We start from the raw sequence: 8,446 nt of genomic DNA on the forward strand, positions 1-8,446 counted from the left end.
CCATACCTGAGGCTGTACATTGTTATTCCCCCCCCCCCAATCCCATCACAGCCCTCCAACTCCAGGTATTTACTGCCTTCAGCACCAGACACACAGTAGCTCGGTCAAGCACCATTGAGCCCACAAGAGAAGGGTATTCATGTAGGGAGCACCGCTTGGCCTTTTCCAGTTCAGTTTAATAGTAAAATCAATCATTTTACATTCATGAAAATGTGTGTATGAAGTGCTACGGTCAAACTGGAAAGAGTGGCGTTTCATGAACTGAAAGTTTGATGTATAACCTGGGAACATCCAAGCACGGATGAAAAAGTCGAAACAAAAACACAAACACAAACAGATAAATCCTTAACATTTTGCCAGCAACTCTGGACTTTGAAGGCACTAGGACCCTGTGGATGCACACACATCAGAGATATGCAATCTTTACTTGATTGTGATGAATAATTAATGTGTTTGGATCATTTCATGCCGTGGGCTACTCGCCAAGAGAGGACAGCTGAACTCGTTTTTTTTTGCAGCAGCTTCCTGCGTTTCATTTTTTTTCTCCGGTGGATTTCTACACCGAGCTGGCGGGACTTGGATATGTAAATCCCCAAGGACTTGGATGTGAAAGAGATGCAAGCACATGCTGTGCTAGTCTCTTGGCACCTGAATTCCTCTGCAGGAGCATATGTACGTGGGAACGGATGCATGGCTTCAGCCCGCTGAGAGGTGAACTGCATGCTGGGACGGCGGAGGGCTGAGAGAGAGTCTTCCCTGGCTCGCGTAGCCATGGCAGCGACGGTGAGAGGTAAGGGGTGCCATCTCTTCAGATGACCTCCATTTGCTGCGGTGCAAAGTGCGGATGACAGTCGTCGTCATGGTATCTGGCGGGAAAATTTCCCAGCCAGTTAACAGCATGGGGGGAGGGGTGGGGCGACCGTTCGACAACATGAGCTGCAACGAGGGGCTGAGGAGTAGCTGTGATCCATCCACCGACACACACACTGCATCAGGCTGCTTAAACAAGATATGACACATGCCTCGTTCCCTTATGCCAGCCCACCACGAGTGATCAGGCGACTCTCGCAGCGCTGTTCTAACTGAAGCACACATTTGAAAAACACCTCCATCGCCATGTTTCATTATTTCTGCGTTTAAAAACAGCCATAGCTTCTTTTGTCCCGGTCTACCTTCACATTTTCTGGACGTGAAGAAACACACTTGTGAACTACTTCCACCAGTTATGCTCCAGAAATAAACCCGGACAATGTTACCAAAAAAGTATTTGGGAATGCATGAGCTGTGACATGGAATTTTAAATGTGATCTTATAACCGCAATTCATATTTGATGGGGAAATAGAACATGAATTTTTCACTGGGCAGAGAGACGGGGGACACGAAGATCTGCGTGGTTTGTATTCGCTTCACTCTAAATTTCACATTTAGATGTGACTGCTCTGTGGCACGCAGGTGCACACACACACACACACACACACACACACACACAGTCGTGTTTTCATGACTTTTGGGGACATTACATTGACTCACATTCATTTTCTAGAGACGTACCCGAACCATAATTGGTATACCTGCCTAATCCTTACAACACTTTAAGTGACTGTGTAAACAATTTATGTCCCCATAATATGGGTAAAACATGCCCACCCACACACACCCAGGTCTCTATATCTGGTGACTATGTGGCTCATAGCTGTTTAAAAAGAGACTCTTTCCATAAAAGGAATAATTTGACATTTTGGGAAATATGCTTATTTGCTTTCTTAGCAAATAAGCATAGAAATCAATCTTCTTAAATGATAAGATTGATACCACTCTCATGACATGTGTGGTGAATATATAGCTGACTAGCCGCTGGTTAGTGTAACTTAGCATAATTGTATTAAATGGCAAATTCTCTTTGGAAACTTCGGAGTTTGCACAGATGAAACAAAAAGAGATATAAGTTGTTAGAGAGCTCTAAATGTATAGTCGGCCGACTTTGTTACATTGGCACAGAGATAGGCTAGCCATTTCCCACGTTTCCAGTCTTTATGCTAAGCTAAGCTAAGCCAATTGTCTCCTGGCTGTAGCTTCACATTTGCCATTTACCACAAAAATATGTGTTACTGAGCTGCTCATTAAACTTTTAGCAATAAAGTGAATGAGAATACTTCTAAATATGTCAAACTATTTCTTCAACGCCACATATCACAATGTGGTGTCCATACGGATCCTATTCTAACCCTACCTTCCCTTTTTTTCCCTCTCCATGTGGTGACGCATCTTTAAGAAGTACAGGTTACTGAGGACAGAGCATTTGTTTTCAGATACAGGCCCATGAAGAGATTGTCTTCTATTTAGACGCTGCGCCGAAGTGGTTTCATGAAAAGAAATATTCATTCCAAGGCTGCTTATCACCCAGCAAATGTCGAGAAATATTAATATGTAACATCCTGCAGGGCTCTCCAGGACACTTGCCATTGCTCCGGAGAGGGAGAGAGCCTGGTGTTATCGAGGCTTGGCAGTGTGACTTGGTGATGGTATCGGCCACGCTGACTCTGGATTCCATTAGGCAATGCCCACATCTATGTCTACTGAACATATTGGCTCACACCGCAGGGGAAAACGCAGCGAGTGATAGGCCTGCAGTGATGACACATGAGCTATCATCCACCATCCAGGAAGGCGTATCAGCACATACACGTTTACTGCAGACCTGATGCTGAGCTGCAAAGATTTCAGGAAGTCTCTCTCATACAAATCATACATAACTGAAAAACGCAGCACTTATAGATGGAAATATTATTTTTCCCCCTTTTTACACCCTGACTACTTCCACAAGTGCCCAGATTTCTCAACACTAATAGGAAGTCTTTTTTTTTTTGCCCCCCCCGCCTTTGTAAACACAAAGCTGCTGATTTAAGCAGAAGATTTGCATTGAAAAAATTCAAAAAACCGAACACGGGTATAATGAGACAGCAGATAAAGGATAAGTAATGAGAGGCAGTTCCCTGTTAAATGCAGTGGTCCTTGGAGGTCATAGATGCCGGTTTTGACGGCGCTAAACTGTGAATCTGCATCACGCTGTTGTTTTAATGAGCCCCAAACTCACAAAGTCATCAACTATTAAATGGAAATCAATGGGTTCACCTGCGAAGGTTTGGCAGCATCAACGCTGTTAGCCTACATGGACAATGAATATTAACAGATTTCAGAGGTAAGAGGAAATCAATATTCAACATTTATCGGATATATAAAGTACACAAACTTATACAAGTATACAAACTTTCAAATCTTCTTTCTTCAAAATTCACTGTCTTGCTTAGAGTTAAGACGAAAAGGTCAATACCACTTTCATATCGTTACGTTGGTAGTTGCTGCTCCTTGCCAAAAAAATAGTCCTTCACGTAACCCACTGTACACCACATTTTCTTGTGTTGACAGTTACGTTTTTGTACAGATTCAACAAAAAACACAGAACGGGTTAATTAGTGAGCTTTAAATGTGCTTGTAGGCTGCTTTTATTTGCTTTGGAAAGAGCCAAGCTAGCTCTTTCCCCCCCCCCCCCGTTTCCAGTCTTTATTTGCCTGCAGACATGAGAGTGGTGTCGATCATCTCATCTAACTCGCAGCAAGAAAAAGAACAAGTGTATTTTATTTTATCCGTTGGAATTATAATAAATGAAAATTAATTAAAAAAAAGAAAGACAAAAGCATTAAACTTCTTGCACTTTTCACAGATTTTACAGTTTCTTAAGATGAGATAAAACTGTATTCATCACAAAGTAAATTGTTGTGCTGCCGTCGCAGTACAAATTAGGAAGGGGTGTTAGATAATTAAGTGCAACGAAAACAAAATCTAAACAATAAAGGTCATAAATGAGGTGCAAATCCACAATATACACATGCCAAAAAGTTACAGCAATGATCTTAAAATAAACTACAATGGCTGCACAATGCAGGGCTGAGATTTAGCAGTGTCCAAAGTAATTTATCTGCTGTGGAAGGCAGCTATGCTACGTGTCATCACTTGAACAGCCACATATATCCTCTGTTTTTCTCTCCGTGCTTCTCTCTTAAAGTCTGCTTTGTTGTGAATGTGGGTGTTCATTCATTTTCTTCTGTGGCAGCTTACGGGCCCAGGCTTGAGTTCACAGTTCTCCCATAGCTCAGACAAACACATTGTGTAGCCTTTAAGGATTATCTACAGAGGCAACAAGCTTCGGAGACACAGCCAAACAAAATCCTAATTACGCCGAATGCGCTGTGCTCTTTTGGCAACATGGTGTTTCCAAAATGTTCCGACGTGAGCAACTGGGCTCAATGACGTGTTGTGACAACAGATATGAATCTTTAGCATAAATAGAGCACGCTGAAGCGTCAACCATAGAAACATTTTAACACCTCCAGAATCCAAAGACAAACCTCTGTCTCACAGCCTGGGTCGGTTGTGGCTTTTACAAATTCAGGCCTTTTAATTGCACAGTGAACTGTTCACCAGTTTAAATATTTAATAGAGGGAGTGTGGAAGTGTGTAGTTCTGTAATAACAGCAATACAGTGAAAGTATATGGAGGGAGGTGCACGTGTGATACGAAAAGCAATACCATCTTTGCAAGCAAAAGTTCTCAAAAATATATGCACGTATACTTTTAAAACTCTTTATCTAAACATATTTACTATAAACTCTTCATAAATGGTTGATGTTTAATTTTGAATTTGTCTCAAAAGCTTGAAAAAAAAGGCAAGATGGACAATTTAACCAGTATTTATTCGAGATTTATCTTTGTTGTCAACATAAATGGTCTGAAAATTAAATTATTTATGTGAAAACAGCCATCTGGTTCTAGCAGTTATTAATTTGTGCTGCCTCCATTCATACACTCAAGCATTCATAAATGAAATGCAACTTTTCAATACATAAACTAAAACTCTTGTGTTTTAACTAATAGCGGCAGTGTTAAGCAATGCATAATGTGGAGGTCACCATATTGTTAGTAATGTAACACGATACACATTTCTGCAGAACGCAGAAAAAAAGAAAAGCTAGCATTGCACCAATGAAAGAGGAGAAGACTGTAAGTTTGCTGAAAAAAATGAACATAAAAACCCTTTTGGCAAATGCTTTATGGCGGTATGAAAGGCATTCAACGTGTTTGCGAGGCTGGATGCACACGGTGTTCCGTGAGAAACTCTGAACACAAACAAAAGCCTGTTTACTTGGAATGATTAAGTGCTTTAAATTTAATGCAACTTGAGAATAGCTCTACTGAATATATTAAAAAGTAGATTTTTACAGCTGCTCTCTAGCTCCCAGCGTGAGCCGTCTGTAACCGGGTGATCTCTCTTCTCTCTTCTTATCTCTCATTAGGACGGTCTCACTCGTGTCGTCGTGACAGCCAAGCAGCCCAGCAGCCATGTGACAGCTCTGGGAGAGCAAGGCGGCCCGATAGCCGGATACTGTCGAGGAGGTATGCTCGTCAAGGGGAACAGGAGGCTGGTGTTGGACACGTTATCCAACGGATACACATGTGGTGTGTCTTGCATTTCAAGTTGCCTTGTAGACTGTCGGTAAACATGGTGTCTGATCAACAGCCTGTTTAAAAGAAATTACTACGAGTTTCAAGAGGTAAATCTGCCACTGTTAACACTGTTAAGTGGTCTATTTGTGTCGAGAAAGAAGGGAAAGATTGACAGGGCTAGCAGGAGTAAGGAATGGGAGCGGGGCTCAATAAGGTAGCCATCTGGAAAAATATATGTTAAGGAATATAGTAATTTATGGTAGTTTAGTTTATGGTAAACGCATTAAAAAAAACGTTCCATTTCAAAGTAAAAAGCAAGCCAGTGTAGAAATGCTATTATGTTTACAAAGTGAACATTAATTCCTAAAGCCTTGTAAGATGCACTGATGCGACTGTGAGCAAAAAAAGAAAGAAAAAAAATCAATAGTACATAAATGTGACTCACCATTGACTGACTGGTGAAGTTTCCCTTTCAGAAGTTGCTTGATTTGTACATGGCTGAGGGGAGAAACGGTCCAGTCATCCAGGAAATAAGAGAGCAGCCAAGTGATTTAGAGAGGAGAGTCTCCGTCAGGCATCCAGTCCACCTGAGACGGAGATCATTCTGGGTGTTCAGCAGCCCGTTGATGGATAGACGGACTTCTTTTATTGCTTTTTCTGGCCTTTGATCATCCCATTGTAGACGTGCTATTTCATGTTTTATCTGCACTGCAACGTTATTTGCTATATATATTACATTGTGTACCAAGAGACCTGTGGTTTCAGGAAGTAACTTCCAGGAGAGTTTGTTCTTTTCCCTTTTGGTTCTATGTGTTTGTTTGAGAGGGAGAGATCATGCCTCTGGTTGATTAAACCTCTGCATCTCAAACTACCTCATGGCCTTGTTGTTTATTGGCAGGCACTTCAGAAAAATGCACTCACATGTGCACTGTACACACACACACACACACACACACACACACACACATTAACAAACCCTATACCGACACCCTCAACTCTATTGAGCTTTGCTTCGTAATGAGCGTCTAACAGTAATTTAAGGCCATAGCACTGACACCATATTGATCTCGGTGGACAGGGCATGAAGAATACCCACAAATCAGCGCAGAAGTGTTCAATTGCTTCCCTCATCAGATAAATCAGCAAGGCCACACATCCATGTCTTCTCCATTACAACAATGTTCTATTTCATGTCATGTTTTATACTGTGCCTCAAACTGACCCCACAATTTGTGTGGTTTCCACCAATGATATGTTTGGCCATATTCCACAAAATGGGTCCTTCCTCTCACCTGTGTAGTAGGATTGACATCGCAGGGTACTGAGTTTTTTTTAAACTCAAAACTGTTCCCTCAAACCTTTTGCCTCTCTTGCTCCTGCTCTGTGAGGCATCACACACTCATTTGTAAATACCAGTATGCAGTGTGTGCGTCTATCAGGTTACATAAATTCTGTATATTCACACTTTGCAAACATCTTACCTCCTGCTACCATCTGGCGCTGCCAGCGTTCAGGGTGCTTTGTGCAGATTTATAGGTAGTCACGAGTGGTGAACTGAGAGAATGTCAACAAAATTAGCAGAAAAGGTGGCTGCAGGTGAACCACCAAATATAATGAACGCTGCAGTGGAACGAGTTTTTAAAGAGCGTGGGGAGGTTTTAGGCCAATGTGCTAATTAAGATATTTTTTCATAGTTCTTGAATGGACTCCATGTGTAATCTGCCACTATGCCATGCTGTTTTACTGCCTCCGTCACTCTGCCCTGATCAGAATACTGAGGAAGCCTTTTAACAGAATACAATGGTAGAACTCGCCTCTAAAAACTGAATAATCATAGTTTCACTGAAGTTCTGCCCCCTAGTGTCCCCCTTGCACCAAATTAGACGACCCCCTCCATTGGGTCCCCCGCAATACACCCACCAAGTGTGGATAAACAGATCGAGATATGCAAAGAACACAGAGAAAGACAGAGATTCCTTGCTTTATAGTTATACCAAAATACCTTTAAATATGAATCTATGATACATCAAGTGTTCTCCATAATCATAACATAAACGGAAACAATCTCAGAGATTAATTCTCTTCATTGGTATAAATGATACGACAGTATAAAAACACGTCACGTACAACCGTGCGCCCCTTCGTGTAATGTCGTGAATGTAAATTTTGTGACACATTACTGCGTCTGGTAGCATAAAATCCTCCAACACAGAGCCTCTCTATTTCTCCGCAGGAGTTCCCTCTTCACCTGGAGCAAAGCTCATTTCACTGGAAAATTGGCTCCACCACTCAGCAGCCCACTCCTTCATTCTCTCCGCCTGCCTCTCTAAATTCAGCCGTTATTGTAGTGCCTTAAGCACTAATCCAATTAGCTATATGAAGCTATCTCTCATTTTAGCTTGTCACCTGTGCGCGGGGCGAGGGGGAGGGGAAGCAACGTGTTTTATGGGGATTGGGACTCGAGGAAATAGATGATACCCAGCGTGGACATTTTTTTACAAGCTAGCAGACGGGGAGTTTTGACATTAAAATGAACCATCATCAGGAAATGACTTGGCAGTTGTATTAAGAGAGTAGAACTGCAGTAAAAACAGGGAAATCACAAACATGTCTCCACCCCCTCACCCTCCCCTCCTTCTAACACCTGCAAATACATTTGCTCATGGGCTCAAATGTTCTGATCGCCCTTCAAGGCTTCACAATTTGCTGATTAAACTTGAACATTTCACTCCGCTGACTTGTTTGACCCTCAAGTCTGTGGCCTCAGGTGGACGCTCAGATTCTTGGCCCGGCGCCGATCTATTAGACACTGTAAACATATCTTCAGCTACAAAAGCACTTGCCCCAGGTCGCCCTTGGCAGTCAGACAACCACGCAGAAGCCACATCTCTCAGAATGCTTCACTTAATGCCAGATGGTGTCAGCGCTCACAATGCCCGAAAA

At 42.2% G+C, this 8,446-nt stretch overlaps 1 long non-coding RNA gene across 1 annotated transcript; it reads left to right on the forward strand.

The window, feature by feature from the left end:
• The first annotated feature begins 448 nt into the window (after positions 1-448).
• On the forward strand, positions 449-7,104 carry LOC116385170 (uncharacterized). The gene is made up of 3 exons (XR_004212849.1): positions 449-790; positions 5,353-5,452; positions 5,980-7,104. It is a non-coding gene; the product is annotated as an uncharacterized LOC116385170 (long non-coding RNA).
• Positions 7,105-8,446: the final 1,342 nt, after the last annotated feature.

Source organism: Anarrhichthys ocellatus, unplaced genomic scaffold, assembly GCF_004355925.1.
Source record: "Anarrhichthys ocellatus isolate YVR2014 unplaced genomic scaffold, GSC_Weel_1.0 scaffold10, whole genome shotgun sequence".
Classification (NCBI taxonomy): domain Eukaryota; kingdom Metazoa; phylum Chordata; class Actinopteri; order Perciformes; family Anarhichadidae; genus Anarrhichthys; species Anarrhichthys ocellatus.